The sequence below is a fragment of the Kogia breviceps genome, chromosome 15 (genome assembly GCF_026419965.1).
Source record: "Kogia breviceps isolate mKogBre1 chromosome 15, mKogBre1 haplotype 1, whole genome shotgun sequence".
NCBI classification, from domain to species: Eukaryota; Metazoa; Chordata; class Mammalia; order Artiodactyla; family Physeteridae; genus Kogia; species Kogia breviceps.
The window spans coordinates 48,949,309-48,965,978 of NC_081324.1; positions in this window are offsets into that span (position 1 = coordinate 48,949,309).

Below are 16,670 nucleotides of genomic sequence, written 5' to 3' on the forward strand. Positions count from 1 at the left end.
CGTGCGCCCCAAGCATGGCACTGAAGTCGTACAGCCTTGGACCCAAAGCAGCCAGTGGAGGCAGGAAATGTGCCACCTCTCTAGAATGAGAACTGAGGCAAAAAGAAGCCACACCCCAGCACTCACCACCCATGCCTTGTCTCTGCATAGACTTCAGTGCAAACTCAGAAGAAATTAGGCTTATTTTCCAACCAGTGGGAAAAAGAAGACTGAGACACAGAAATGAAGCTAAGGTATAGAAAATAGACGAGGTTATCTTTCCTACATATCTAATTTTATGAAATTATCCCTGATACACTTATACTAATTATTGAGTAAATATGCATTCTTCTCAAACCATAAAATAGGATCAGTAATTCTCAAGTAACATTTCTGTTGTCTCTATACATTTGTGAGTAAAACACTCCATTTGTATTTGTATAAAGAGCAGATAAAACCATGACAGTTAAGATCTTGATATCTATTCTTAAAAACTTTCAGTTGAGATATAAATGAGAAAGTACCTTTCTAGAAGATGATTTGGTAAAATGTAACACAATCCCTGAAAGTGGGCATATCCTTTGGCCCCAAAATCCTACTTTGAGGAATTTACCCTAAGGCAATAATCATGAATATATTTGAAGATTTAATTGCAAGGATGTTTATAATGGTGAGAGGGTTAATTTTTTTCCATTATAAAAAGTAATTTTTATTGAGATATTATTTATGGTGACATGCACAAATCTTAAGTGTACAGTTCAATACGTTTTAACAGATCCACATGCCTTCAAGATATAGAGTGTTTTATTACCCCAGAACATCCCTTGGTACCCCTTCCCACTCAGACATCCCCAGCAACAACTGTTCTGATTTCTATCACCATAGTTTAATTTTGCTTGTCAGAGATACTATTGTGACCATATTAAACGTATAATTTTTAATACTTGTCTTCTATGAACTATGATCACCAGCAGTCACTCTAGGCTTACAACTCCAGGGAAAGAGAAAGCATGAATGCCACCTCAGGAAAGGGGTGGTAGGATACTATCCCAGGCAGAAAGGAAGAGGAATTGGGAAGAAAGGCTGTCCTTCTGCCCTAGTGGATTGTGGGAAATGATGAGGTAAAGGAATCAGGCAAGATGACAGGTATTTCTTGATCATCCCAGAGTGGAGAGAAAGGTTATACAGGAAGGAATAGAACACTGCAGCAGACACTCTTGCCATTCTCCAGTAAATATAAAGCCTTCCTCCTCATCAATGAGACATCAACATAAATGATGGTCAGAGGCTTTGGGAACGGGCTGCTGTTTTCCTTGTAGAAAGAATAGACATTGTGTGTCACCTCTTCACTCAACTTTTTGCCTTGAGACCACTAAGCAACAAACTTGAGGATAAAAATCCAAGTTGCTAAAGGATGGCAGTAGGAAGTACAGAAAGAGACCGTCCTTGGTGGTGGCTCCAACAATGTTAGAAACTGCTTACCCCTGGATTTCATATTATGTGAGGAATACAAATCCTGATTCATTGAGCTACTGATAACTGTGTTTCAGTTACCTGCAGCTGAAGGTATTCCCAGTGGGTATACATCTGTTTTCTGTTTTCGAACTCCAAGAGGAGGTTGCCTTGCAGGGCTCTCTAATCCCATTTGCATCGACCTAGAATAGCCACAGAAGGGTTATGATGGTGGCATGGCAGGGTTAACCATAAGAGAAGCCTGAATTAGGACACCTTGATTTTCCATCAGTGTCTGTGTGCCATGGAAGAGATTCAGAAATCCTTACTGGCTTCATAGTGTCATGGATCTTTCAAGCCAATGATTGGATTTACAATACACAAATAACTCAAGGCAACACACAGGGCCAGTTAGAGCTCAGGTGGGGTCTATTCAAGCAGCAAGAACTAGCAGATACTAACAAGTCAAGAAAAAGTAAGCTATGAGCTACTTGGACATTGGCTTCAATACAGTGTGTTCACAGGGCTTCCCAAAGATGAAAACAGCCACAAGGCAAGAAACTGGGTCCATGGCCTCACTACTTCCGGCTACCATATGGACATAAGTTATCTGACCCCCCTACATCCCAGGCACTAATTTAGAAGAAGCAGGAGGGAGAATTCTGAAAGACTGAGCATTTGTCCAAAAGGTACTGAATTACCCAGAGTAAATGTTTAACTTGTAACATTAGACTGAGTGTACCGGATAGCGCTTTCCGCACAACTATTTCTCCACCCACATGTCTACTCAATATTATTTATTTTTCATTACTTAAAATATCAAAAAGGGAGAAACAGTATGAAAGTAAAAAAAACTAGGCCAATGTTAGATAAATTATAAAAGATCCATTGAATAAAATATTATTTGGCAATTAAAATGGATTAGTCTTTCAGTTAAACAAGGTGGATTGAAGAGCATATTAATCTACTTCCACTCCCCAAAGCCCTCTGGAATAATAAAAGACAATGAAAGGGAGAAGAAGAGCAGAAAAAAAATCAGAAGCTAGAAAAGGGCCTAACAAGTGGTAACTGACTTTAGCAGACCTAAAGCAAGAGGCATTCTTAAGTAGCAGTGGAGGAAGTCCAGAAATTGGCTGATCTATAATAAAGAATATCAGAGAAGCTCAGGAATTGGAATATCCAAGTAACTTGGAAAGTGTGTGTGTGTGTGTGTGTGTGTGCGTGCGCACGTGTGTGTGTGTGCGCGTGTGTGTGTGTGTGTGTGTGTGTGTGTGTGTGTATGGAGCTGGAAAAGGACAGTTGGTTGAAACACTAAGTAAGAATAGTGTTATAGACCCTTGGCTTCTTTTCCACACTCCTTGAGGTCCCCTTACCAGTCCCCACCCCATCAGAAGACTGAAAGTTCACTCTCTGGAGCAGGAGAGGCTAAGCTGAAGGTCTAGTACACTATTGGACACTGGACAGAGTTGAGGGCTTCAAAGAGAGTGGCTCTATGAAAGGGTTGATATTGAAGGGTGAGAGTCCTGGCCCCTTGTCACACTTAGCTCTCAAAATGATGAAACTAAACTCATAACTCCCAGGAAGGAGACTGGAAGTTTTCGTTCTTAAAGTTGATTCCTTTTCATCCCCAATAAAAAGACCTTCAGACACTGATAACTGGAGGTCTTTCCCTGCAAAATCAGCTTGGAATGAAGCCAATCAACCAAGACTTCCCATGCACACAGAGCTTCCAACAAACGTTTCAGCACTTCATCCTAAATTGAAGCACATCAACCAGGCATTTTGGAGAAAGCCTATGTATTGGTCAATGTTCTTAATTAGAAACATGGAATTCATTATTGGCCCATTTAAGCAGAAAAAGAATGAATTAAAGTATATTATTGCAGAATTAGAGGAAGGTGTATAGGTGAGATTAGAAGCCAATGGTGGGTGATAGGCTTTAGAAATCAGTGGCTACCAAGTCAGCTTCAGGGGCAAGTTTGAGCTCCCGCTGCTTGGTTGGTGGCAACAGGCAAAAGAAAATGACTGCTTTGTGTAAATGGAGATAAATTTACACAAATGTGCGAAATTTCTGGCTGTGAATCCCCCAGAATTTGTAGGGAGAGGGACTCTGAGAAAAATCAAGACATCATTCTAATTTTCCAGGTAGGGCCCAGGGGGGGTCTTATTTTTATTTTCTATTATTTTATTTATGTCACTGATGTGAACTCTGGTACCTTGGGTTCCTCATGTGTAAAAAAGGAAATAAAACCAAATTGTAATTGTAGCTATCTCTGCAATATTGGGATTTTGGTAATAGCTTATTTTTCTCTATTTGGTTTCTCTGTGTTTTCACATTTCATTATTTTTAAATCAGAAGCCTTTTTAAAGAATTGTTGAGGCTTCCCTGGTGGTGCAGTGGTTGAGAGTCCGCCTGCCAATGCAGGGGACACGGGTTCGTGCCCCGGTCCGGGAGGATCCCACATGCCGCGGAGCAGGGGGGCCCATGAGCCATGGCCCCTGAGCCTGCGCGTCCGGAGCCTGTGCTCTGCAACGGGAGAGGGCACAACAGTGAGAGGCTCGTGTGCCGCAAAAAAAAAAAAAAAAAAAAAAAAAAGAATTGTTGGAGTTTCATTAGGTCCCATTTGTTTATTTTTGTTTTTATTTCCATTTCTCTAGGAGGTGGGTCAAAAAGGATCTTTCTGTGATTTATGTCATAGAGTGTTCTGCTTATGTTTTCCTCTAATTGTTTTACAGTGTCTGGCCTTACAGTTAGGTCTCAACATCATTAATCATTAGAGAAATGCAAATCAAAAGTACAATGAGGTATCACCTCATACCAGTCAGAATGGCCATCATCAAAAAAATCTACAAACAATAAATGCTGGAGAGGGTGTGGAGAAAAGGGAACCCTCTTGCACTGTTGGTGGGAATGTAAACTGATACAGCCACTATGGAGAACAGTATGGAGGTTCCTTAAACAACTAAAAACAGAACTGCCACACAACCCAGCAATCCCACTACTGGGCATATACCCTGAGAAAACCATAATTCAAAAAGAGTCAAGTACCACAATGTTCATTGCAGCTCTATTTACAATAGCCAGGACATGGAAGCAACCTAAGTGTCCATTGACAGATGAATGGATAAAGAAGATGTGGCACATATATACAATGGAATACTACTCAGCCATAAAAAGAAACGAAATTGAGTTATTTGTAGTGAGGTGGATGGACCTGGAGACTGTCATACAGAGTGAAGTAGGTCAGAAAGAGAAAAACAAAAACCGTATGCTAACACATATATATGGAATCTAAAAAAAAAAAAAAAAATGTCATGAAGAAACTCGAGGCAGGGCAGGACAGGAATAAAGACGCAGACCTACTAGAGAATGGACTTGAGGACACAGGGAGGGGGAAGGGTAAGCTGGGACAAAGTGAGAGAGTGTCATGGACATATATACACTACCAAACGTAAAATAGATAGCTAGTGGGAAGCAGCCGCATAGCACAGGGAGATCAGCTCGGTGTTGTGTGACCACCTAGAGGGGTGGGAGGGAGGGAGACGCAAGAGGGAAGCGATTTGGGAACATATGTATATGTTTAACTGATTCACTTTGTTATAAAGCAGAAATTAACACACCATTGTAAAGCAGTTATACTCCAATAAAGATGTTAAAAAAAATAATTGTTGGAGAAGAAAAGAAATATTTTTGGTGGCTGGAGTGGGCAGATGAGCTAAGAAAGCCCTGTAGGATCACTTTGCCTTTGTAAACTTCTTCCCAACTGTTTCTGCGGTAAGCTTCACTTGGAGAATGGTCACTTGTGTACAGCAGCTCTGAGTTACTGCTTCAGACTTTCAATGTTCTTATTAGCTTATAACTAGCAATAAGAAGGCTATTCCAGGTAAACTTCTGTAGGCCAGCTGGGGAAGAGGGAGAGTCACACATGGTGAGAAGCCCTTTGAATAACCATTGCAGCCCAGAGTGCAGGAAGGCTTCACATGTGAGCAGAGGGGTGAGGTGAGTGGGGGCAGCAGTAGCTCTCGATAGAGGGAGGGCTCTACATGGTTGGCACTTTATAATTCCTGAGGTCAGTCCACATTTGAGGGGACGACCTGCTGTCCCGTGTTTCCCACCTCCTGTAATGTCATCCAAGTTCATCCATCCAAGGACGATCCCTCAGTCATCCTTTGACTCCTCTCTTGCCACCACCTCCCACTTTGAATGACTCACCGAGCCTGTATTTTCAGTTCCAAGCATGTCTCTGAAGTGACTTTCAAATCTGTCCCATTCTCTGCATCCCCCTGCAGCTGTCCACTTTCAGGCCTCCCTCAGTCCTGCCCTGGACAAATGGGAAACCTCCTAAGTGTCTGGTTGGCCTCCAGGACAGAGTTACCTTTTCCAACTCTGTGTCAAAGCAGAGACCCACCCTTTCCCGCAAGGCCAATGCCGAAGCCCCTTGCAGGGCATACAAACCTTTCGTAAACGGACCCTAAACTTTAGGTCAGCATCTGCTTTGAAGATGGCCAACTCTTCGTGGTTTGCCAGAAATTTTCCAGGTTTTTAGCACCCAGAAAACCCCTCAGTCCTGGGAATGCCAGGATGGTTGGGCACCCTATCCTAGCCCTTGCCACCTAGCCCCCATTCAGCTGGCACATTAACTAAAACTTTGCACTTAATAAGACAGGGTATGACTCTGTCATATTAATTTTTATCTGCCTGGCATGTCACAGGCATTGAGTAATCTGTCACTCTCTGACAATTCGTGATGTCAATAAGGCTACTATTTTCTTTAAGATTTTTTACCTCCTTTCTGTTACTTTCCTCGAGAATGAAAGTTTTGAAAATAAATTTCACTGTGACACTCTTTCCTTTAGTAAATGACACTGGCTTAAAATGGTGTGCTAGTTTTATGCATTTTTTTCTACCCCCTGCCAACAGAGAAAAAAACAGCAATATTTATTTGTCAGAAATTACTGAATATAATGAATTTTATCACAAGGAAGAAAGTAGGCACAGCTCCTATATTCTACTAAACCCAGGTTCCTGTGGAACCTGTCTACTTTAGAACATTTGAGTGTCATTCCCTAATAAATGGTCTTGCCATTATCCCACTTTCTGAAGAAAGACCAGATTGGTGAAAGCCTTAAACTATGGAAGCATGCTTTACAAGCTCTGTGACTATTAGTTCCCAAGGACCATATTATCATTAAAAGTAGTAGGCTTATTAGGAAACCCATCAAACACAACAGAAAAAGCAATATTTTTCTTTTGTTTTTTATCCACTTTTACAAATATTTAATGAAATTGATATTTAGCTATATTCACCACTGAAGTACCTCATTACTACCATGAATTCTATTAGTCTGTGTGCTTATAACACTAATGTTCAGAGCAGGGATCACTGGAAATGACATGTACTTGAGAAAATTAGAGAATTCTCCAAAATTAAACAATTTAACCTTTTTTTTCTGATTGTGATTCAGTCAAGTCTGCACAAGCAGTGTTTGGTAACCTGTACTTAATTCTGTCTTGAGATGCTCTTTCCCTATGTGGAACACTCTAGAACTCAGATTGGCTCTGCCCACTTGCTCAGCTGTGAAGTTCTTGCACATGTTCTCCAAATGCACTAGGAAGTCCTTGGGACCTCATCTCATCACTGTTCTTTTGTATGGTTGGGTGTTCATACACATCCCCTGGTAAGAGGCTCAGAAGTTTGTAGTCGTGTCTATTGCAAAGTTTTTACGTCTTCCTGCACACTGACTAAAGACTACCTTTTTAAAAATTGAAGTATAGTTAATTTACAACGTCATGTTAGTTGCAGGTGTACAGCAGTGACTGTTATATACTCTTTTTCAGATTCTTTTCCATTATAGGTTATTACAATATATTAAATATAGTTCCCTGTGCTATGCATTAGGTCCTTGTTTATCTATTTTATATATAGTAGTGTATATATGTTAATCCCAAACTCCTAATTTATCTCCCTGCCCTCCCCCTGCTATCCCCTTTGGTAACCATAAGTTTGTTTCTTGTGTCTGTGAGTCTATGGCTTGAAACCTCTGCCTGGTGTGACTCCTTCCTTTTCCCCCTTTGTCAAGTCCTCTTCAAAGGAGGAGTAGGTAAGAAGACTAGGTCAGCCTAGTTACCCTCCCAACTGTGGTCTGTGTGTACACACATACACAGGGTGGATGGAAGAGAGGTTGCTGATTAAAATACACTCCTCCTGAAAAGGGGAAGGGGGAGTGTGATACTTTCTTTCCATGTTCAAGTGAAAATACATAATGTACCCTTAAAAATAAGCCTGTAGTTGCAAAGTTTCCACACACTGACTAAAGACTACTTTTTTTTAAAGGACACTTTCTGTGATTGGGTTTGAACCCCATGGCTTTTGCTCTCACAGCATCTTTTCACTTGCAACCCCCATCTCTTCATCTTTTTCCCTCTTAGGAGAGGTAGCAGAGAACCCAGCTGATAGCCATTTTATAAAGAACATTTGTTTTGATTTGAGGAAGTGATCCAGCCCGACAGCTGAATATTCCCTTTTTAAAAATTCTTTCCATCCATGTAGGCCTCTAAAGGACTTGTAAGCTATTAAATGAACTACTTTGTTTCCATTTACAGATAGTTGCACAGTGTATGGATAAACTCATTACTTGCTAAGGACTGACCCTGACCAGCTTAGCAAGGTAAGATGGCTTTGAAATATTAATGCAAATCCCAGGTGATCAGCTAGGTCCTGAAGATCGAGTCCAGAGCAGACCACAAGGCAAGAGTGGAACATTTGCTGGGCTGGTACTAGGATGCAAAGGACAGCTTCATCCCTTTGTAGAGAGGAGTAATTGACACTTCGAGAAGAGTTAGGGTAAATGATGAAAAATGATTGAAAGGCTGAGAAGTAAGAACTCTAATTTAGGAAGTCAATGACATCTTGATGTTCAGGGGAATTGAATAATGACTAAAGACACCACAGGGATAGAGTCAGAAACTGGAGTCGAATCCAGCATCGTGCCATGCTCTCTCTTGAGTCCAGGGACTTAGTGTAAGCTACTTTCTTTGCTTGGAAGTCCCTGTCCCCTCCCTCCTTCAAGCCACCCCCTCAAAGCCTGCTTCCTAGAACAAATCCTCCTAACCCTGTTGGTCTCAGGTAAAATGTCACTTCTCCCATGAAGTCTTTTCTGATCTCTCATCACCACCACTTGGATAGATATCCTTTGCTTTGCTCCCAGAGCACTTGTACTTTGCCCTATTTTAATAATCATAATGGTCTATTTATTGAGAATTTACTAAGTGCCAGACCCTCTTTTAAGTACTCTGCACATAGTACCTCATTTAAATCTCCCAATAACCTACTAGATGGGCACCATCATTATACTCATTTTACAGGTAAGAAAATGGAAGAACAAAGATGTTTAAAAACTTGCTCAAGGACACACAGTTAGTGTCAGATCAGAGACTGGGATCCAAAGCCTGAACTCTTAACCATCATGCTATTATAATTGTCTATATCTCGTTTTGGGGCTATAAGGACACACTTAGATTCAAGGGTAGTGCACATATATCCTATCTCTCAATCATAGGAGTGTCAAAGAATTTGCAGTCACCTTTAACACTACCTTAGTTGCTAAATATATATACTTATATATAATATATTTTTAAAAAATTTAATACATATACATGTATATGTGTATTACATTTGCAAATAAGATGTTATCTGGATTTTATTTTTTGTTGCATGCCATTCTCTGATCTTGACTTAGAGCCAAATTTACCCTTTAGAGTTTCTATCTTGACCTCTTTCTTATGAACAGTGAAGAAAAATAAATGTTTCAGAATGACTACTTGAGTCTGCAGCAAATCACATCTTAATCTCCTTCCATTTTGGCAAAGATTCGTAAAGCTAAATATCTTCTGTGCAACCTCATATAAAATATACCCCATTCCTCCTTCATACACCTGCAGTAGATGTCACTAAATTATCATACACTCGGACTCTTTCTTAACCCAGCTCTGCAGATAGGCACTATTAATTAAACAGACCTGGCATATGAGCTAAAACATATTTGCCACCCCTCTTTTATGCTATCACTTTCTAACTTATTCTTCCTCTCAACCTTATAGATTTTATAATGGAATGGATTATTTTTGATCTGGGGGAGGAATGGGGCTTAATATTTCATAACTAGACTCATATTTTTAGGTATACTTTGAAAAAGGGTTTAAAAACCTATATTCTCTCAAATATATATAAAATACATTTGAACTGAAATTACTGGTTTCTATATAATAATTTTAAGGTGGTTCCTGATACTCTTGAGGCATTTGGAATCAAAATTTATTTTTATCCTCCTTCTCCATAAAGTATTTACTGAGTGCCTTGTTGTAGTATATGGTTTAAGCAAAGCATCGCGCAATGTAGATTATTCAGAAATAGTTTGAGTGGATAATAGTTTGGGACATAAATGATTTCATACATCTATAGGAGCTAGGAGGGCTAGTTCATAACTGGATATATTCTTTTATAAGGTGTTATTATTTTAGAATACATGTGTCAAGAATTCAGACAGCAAAGTTATTTTCAATGATTACATTTATGGTGGCCAGATACGGTTATGCTTGGAAGCAAAGCCTTCCAATCCACCCAGGATCTAGGCAACCATTTTATTCCCAGTCGCACCCTCCACCCACACCATTTCAGATAAAGTGTCAGGTTGGTGCTCAGCTTCTGGGAAAACTAATGATCAAAACTCAGGAAAAAAATTCTTTAGAGGTTTTTTTCTGGCAGATACGTATAGTCTGGAAGGAAGTGTTGCACAGTGAAAATGATCATGTTTACTCCTAAGCTAAATGGGCATTCATCTTATTCTCATGCCTGTCATGGTGAGCCCAGAAAGTGCTAAATGGAGTGAGCATAATGGAATAACTCCCCGCCCTCTCCAGGAAAAGAAACTTCTCATTTTAACGTTACGGTGTGTTCTCTAATAGTAATGATCTTTATAGCTTTATAGGATACTCTCAAAAAACAGCATTGAAAATGGATCAGATGATTTCATTTTGCTTTGGCTATTAGTCTATCTCAGAAACAGTTTACTGCCTCATACGTAACATACCAATAGTGATTATCCCTGATTTCTAAATAATATTATCAGGAATTCAATGACAATGAGAACAGCAGGAAACGCCAAGTAGCAATAATAGCTTCCTAAGCAGCTATGTAACTTTCTATTTCTCTGAGGGCTGAGGTAAGTCAGGGGACTGGTGGACAGAGAACTTTTGTCTTCTGAAGGATGTCTACTGGCCCTGTAAGAACCTATGATGGAGGGGTGTCAGGACCAAAGAGCTTGAACTGGCAACACAAATTTATTTCATATCTTGACAGAAACTCGCACACCATCCCAGTCCAGCATGATAATGGTGTATTCTTTCCCGACTATGACCCACCACAGGAAAACCATGAGGGTCGTACAATGGCCAGAAATTAACTCTTGACATACTTGCAGCTTTTCCAGCAAGCGCTGGGGCTTAGTATTACAGAACTAGAAGAGCTGATCTCCCCTGGTGATAGCAATCTGCCTTTCAATTTTGCTGTCTTGAACAACCAGCTGTGAGCCTTTATATAACATTTCACAGTCCCTTAATTACCACATGACAACCTCAGGGCTGATAATCCTAATACCGTTCCAAAGGGAAGGACTTATGACATGTCAGCAGTTAAATACAGCTCTTTCTGTGGTAATCATGTTTGGTGGAAAATATAGTTCTTCCCAAACACAGTGAATACTAACCTTAAAATGTTCAGGTAAACTTTTGCTTATGCCCCACATCACTGGAGAGAAATAGCTTCTTGTGTCCTGGCTGAGAGGTTTACCAGGGCTGCTAAATATATAGCAAAAAGCCAAATGAGAAAGACTTGTAGAGAAAAGAAAAGTGGATAAAAACTGTCAGGACAAGATTCACTGTACTGCTCAAGTATAGCATAGCTAGTCTTTTTTCTTTTCTTGGTGGAAATTGGGCCACAAACACAGTATTCGTAGGCCATGGGATGATGCAAAAGGACTAACTAAGCTTTGATGATCTTAACATGGCCGCCAGGACAGTGTGTGTTATTACTTTAGTGCAGATGAAGGCAAGTCAAGACACCTACAGGAAAAAGAAAGGTTTGCCCTTATTGGGTAAAACAGAGACATCCATTGACCAGGCCCAGTCATTCAGGACCAGTATTAACTGGGACTCATATAGGCTGGATTTGTTTTCTCTGCTTCTGCTTACCTTCTACCCAAGTTGGTATGCTACTGGCTGGCAGAAAGCAGTTAATCAAGTCTACACTTCAAATGTAGCAGTGTAAATTTAATACAACATTTGTTGTTTGGTGAGTTTCTTAATGTCCCCAGACATATTAATCAATCAACCAGTACTTACTAAACCTCTGTTCTGCCCTGAGTGTTTTCCTAAGTGTTCTTGGGGACATGAGACATATGAGATGGAGTTTTAGTTCTCCAAGGAAGTGCGATGAGGTCGCTTACAGGGTTTGAACCCTAGCATGTCAACTTACCAGGCTGATGACTTTGAGAAAATTAAGTTACATTTTAGACCCTCACCATTTTTAAGTAGTTTAAAAATGCCTATTGTACGGAGTTAGAATTTCTATCCCAGACCCCCTCTGAGCTCTATACTTGTGTATCCAATAGTCGACATGCAGAGTCCACCTGGATATCTAACAGAATCACAAGCTATACATGTTCAAGATGCTTCATCCTTGCCCCTCCACCCCTACCAAGATCCTCACTACAAACTTTTCCTCCAACTTTTCCCTTTGTCAATAAACAGCATCATAGTCCCATCAGGACCTACTTTTCTCATTAATTCATCAGCAAGTCCTATCAGTCTTGTCTTGGAAGTTCATCTCTGATCCACCTACTTTTCTTTGTCTTCATTGCCTCTACCTGTAATTCAGGCAACCATCATTCTTCTCCTACAACAGCTCCCCCTCTGGTTTCACAGCTTTGACCCTGAGCCCTCCAATCCAATCTCCACTCAGTAGTAAAAGTACTTTTAAAACCTAAATTGGGATTTTCACTTCTGGTTAAGATGTAAAAAGTCATGAATTCCTATTTTTCAATGGTGTACTTAATTATTTTGTGCTCAAATTATTCCACATTTGACTGGTGGCAGCCTCTTCAAATGACTCCCATGTCTTTGTGACATGTCCTCATTAATTTTACTGAGAACATCTTTACTCCTTGTCATAACAAGACTTTCCAGGCTCACCTTGTACCTCTCTGTCCCCGGTCTAGAATCAGCACTTCTCTGAGGATCCCTGGTTCCTTTTATTGGGGAATGGATTAGAGACCACATTTTGGGTGCTAGGGGTGCTCATTATTCTTAGGATGTCATCGTTTCTTGACCCTTTCAGTGGGCAGAGCTAGAAAACATAAAAATATATGTACCTATAAATATACTTATGTATACACGTACACATACACATGTATAAGCACATGTATTTCATATTTTAGAAACCATGAGTTCATATTGTTACCTCCAATTCCAATTAATCCCTACAGGGTTCATTTACTTCATTTCCTATTTGTATGTCCTTTCTTCCGCAGTGCGAATCCTGGCCCCCTCACAATAACAATACATTTACTTATTTGCTCAAGCTTATAGTACATTTAATTTTTTTTCAGAATTATTTAACTCGTCCCTCTTCTAAACACAAATGAACTAAAAGAAGTTCAGGGCTTCCCTGGTGGCGCAGTGGTTGAGAGTCCGCCTGCCAAAGCAGGGGACACGGGTTCGTGCCCCGGTCCGGGAAGGTCCCGCGGAGCGGCTGGGCCCGTGAGCCATGGCCGCTGAGCCTGCGCGTCCGGAGCCTGCGCTCCACAACGGGAGAGGCCACAACAGTGAGAGGCCCGTGCACCGCAAAAAAAAAAAAAAAAGTTCGGAGTTTGTTTGCAATTCTCACCCCACATTCCACTATATCCTCTACCCCACCCAACACTGAGGGCTTAATAATCAAATTCTGTGTTCATAAATTACCGATTGTTCTCTCTCTTTTTTTTTTTTAACCCTCCCATAAGTGTGGTTATAGTATTCCTTGAAATACATTAGGGCCGTCTGTTTTACTTTCCTTTGCATTTTAGATTCCCCCTTTCCATATGGATTGGGTTAATTTAATTTTTTTGTATTAAAAACTTTAACATGATTCCAAAGGCTAAAACTGTATCAAAAAGGTATATTCTGACAAGTGTCACTGCCCCCATATCCCTTTTGCCCTGTTTCCTCTCCTACCTAACCTTATAGGAAGCAAACTGTTTTATTTCTGGTTTATTTTCCTTGTATTTCTTATGTAGAGGTAAGAAGATATCTATTATGATTTCTTATTTTTCCCCTCTATTTTACACAAAAAGAAGTGTACAATATGTGCTCTTTTGTACTTTACTTTTTTCTCCACTTAGTAATATATTATGGAAATCACTCTGTAGCAATTCATATAGCTCATCCTCGTTCTTTTTTACCTCCTTCTCCCTCCCTTCCCCTTCTTTTTCTTTTTAACAGTTGGATAGTGTGGCTGACATCACTTGGTGTATCCACCAAATTTTAACATATCAATGCTTGGACATTTAGGGAGCTTCTGATATTTTGCAATTATACATATTGCTGCTGTGCATAAATTAGTACATATATATTTTCATATTATTGCAAGTGTATTTCAGTATAAATTCCTAGAAGATTGCTGGGTCAAATGATACAGGTAGTTGTAGTTTTGTGAGACATTGTCAATTTTCCCTCCATAGGAGTTGTGTCATTTTGCATTCTAGCCAGCAGTGCATAAGAGCGCCTCTTCCCCCACGGCCTCACCGATAGAATGTGTGTTGTCAAGTTTTTGACATTTTGCCAATCTGACGGGTGAGAAATGGTAACTCAGCGTGGTTTACTTTGCATTTCTCTTATGTGTAGATTGTACATCTTTTCATATGTTTCAGGGCCATTTTTGTATCTCTTTTTTTTTTTTTTTTTTTTTTTTTGCGGTATGCGGGCCTCTCACTGCTGCGGCCTCTCCCGTTGCGGAGCACAGGCTCCGGACGCGCAGGCCCAGCGGCCATGGCTCACGGGCTTACTTGCTCCGCGGCATGTGGGATCCTCCCGGACCAGGGCACGAACCCGTGTCCCCTGCATCGGCAGGCGGACTCTCAACCACTGCGCCACCAGGGAAGCCCCTGTATCTCTTTTAATGAATTTTTGGTTTACATCTTTTGTCCATTTTTCTGTAGGATTTTGGTCTTTTATTCTTAAAAATTTAAAAGTTCTTTGTAAATGATACATGTGTATCATGTATGTTAATGTATTATGTATGTTAATCCTTTATCTGTGAAACGTGTTGCATATATTGTCTCTCAGTATGTTTTCATTTTAAAGATTGTTTAGTTTTTGGTGGTAAAATTTATCAATACTTTACTATGCTGCATATGGATTTTGAGACATTGTTAGAAAGCCTTTTCCTACACTTAGGTTATATAAGAATTCACCTGTGTTATCTTCTGGTACTTGTATGGGTTTTCTTTTTTTTTTTTTTTTTTTTGGGCAGGCGGACTCTCAACCACTGCGCCACCAGGGAAGCCCTTAACATCTTTATTGGAGTATAATTGCTTTACAATGGTGTGTTAGTTTCTGCTTTACAACAAAGTGAATCAGTTATACATATACATATGTTCCCATATCTCTTCCCTCTTGCGTCTCCCTCCCTGCCAGGTTTGTTTTTTTTTTTTTTTTTTTTTTTTTTAACATTTGGATCTCTGATCCATTTGGTATTTATTTTGTGTATTATAAAAGGAACGAGTCTAATTTTACCATTTCTAAAAAATTATCCCATTGTCTCAGCACTATTTAGTAAGAAGAAAGAAGATAATCTTTATCTCAATTTTTTGTGATACCACCTTTATCATATGCTATATTTCTCTATATAATTTGGTCTATTTAACCATCAAACTCTTAACAGCCATGTATGGACTGGTATATAGGATCATAATTCAGAGGAGCCTCAGCCACAGGACAAGTCGGCACTGACTTGCCAGATCTTTCCCATGAGCCTTCACTGAGTGCATAGGGGCCATGTGCTGGTGACTGGAGACAGGGCAAGAGCCCTTAAGGGTCTCATATCTCCAAGGTACATGTCCCATTCCCTACATGCAAGGTGGTGGCACAATGAAGTCACTCCTGCTGAGCTCTGTCTGAATTTCTAATCCACAGATTCATAAGCAACATAATTGTTATTGCACTAAGCCTCTAGGTTTGGGGTTAGTTTGCTATGTAGCAAAAGAAAATTGAGAACTGCTTTCTAGTTTGCATATAAGGCATGTGGAAGTCACCATGCCATCTAATAACAAGTTAAACAAAACTGAACAGACTGAAAAATCAACAGCTTTTCTTGGATCCATAAGCGAGGGGAGGATACAGGGCAAACCACTGCCCTTAAGATTGGAGAGACAGACAAGTGAATATAGGGAGTCATGGCTTAGCAGAGCAGAGTCGTAAGTGAAAACCACCACTGGAACCAATGCTGGGGTAGGAAAACCAGAACTGTAATTGACAAATTGCTGGAGACTCAGTGTGGACAGGTCTGAGAATTAAAAACTCCAGGTGTAGCCAGTTATTGGAAGGTCCCTACAATATTGTAAGATTTACCTCCAGCAGCTTGGCTAGATTCCCACAGTAAATATTGGAGAAAAATCCCCTTATGTTTCTGGCAGAGGAGGGGAAAATGACCCATTTTAAAATATACCAGAGCATTCTGTTCTAACAAGGCCTGCCCTCAGGGGAAACTAGTTAAACAGAGCCTAACCTGTTGGAGTATTATCAGATCCTAATTGACCCTGGGGAAAAGGAACTCCCAACTCCAGCCCTCCCTAACCATCCTATCCCACTTAAGGTGGGAGGAAAAAAAACTGAGAAATTCTTATGCAGCTCACAATCTAGAGGCCTGGTCTTACTAGAAGACTGAGACCTAATAATAGAACTATAGAATGCTTCTCCTCCCCCCACAGCTGACCACCACCACATAAATAAACTATGGTCCATCCAGACAATGAAATATTATTTAGTGCTGAAAAGAAATGAGCTATCAAGCCATGAAAAGACATGGAGGAAAGTTACACGCATATGACTAAGTGTGAAAGGAGCCAATCTGAAAAGGCTACATACTCTATGATTTCAGCTATATGACATTCTGAAAAAGGTAAAACTATAAAGACAATAAAAACAT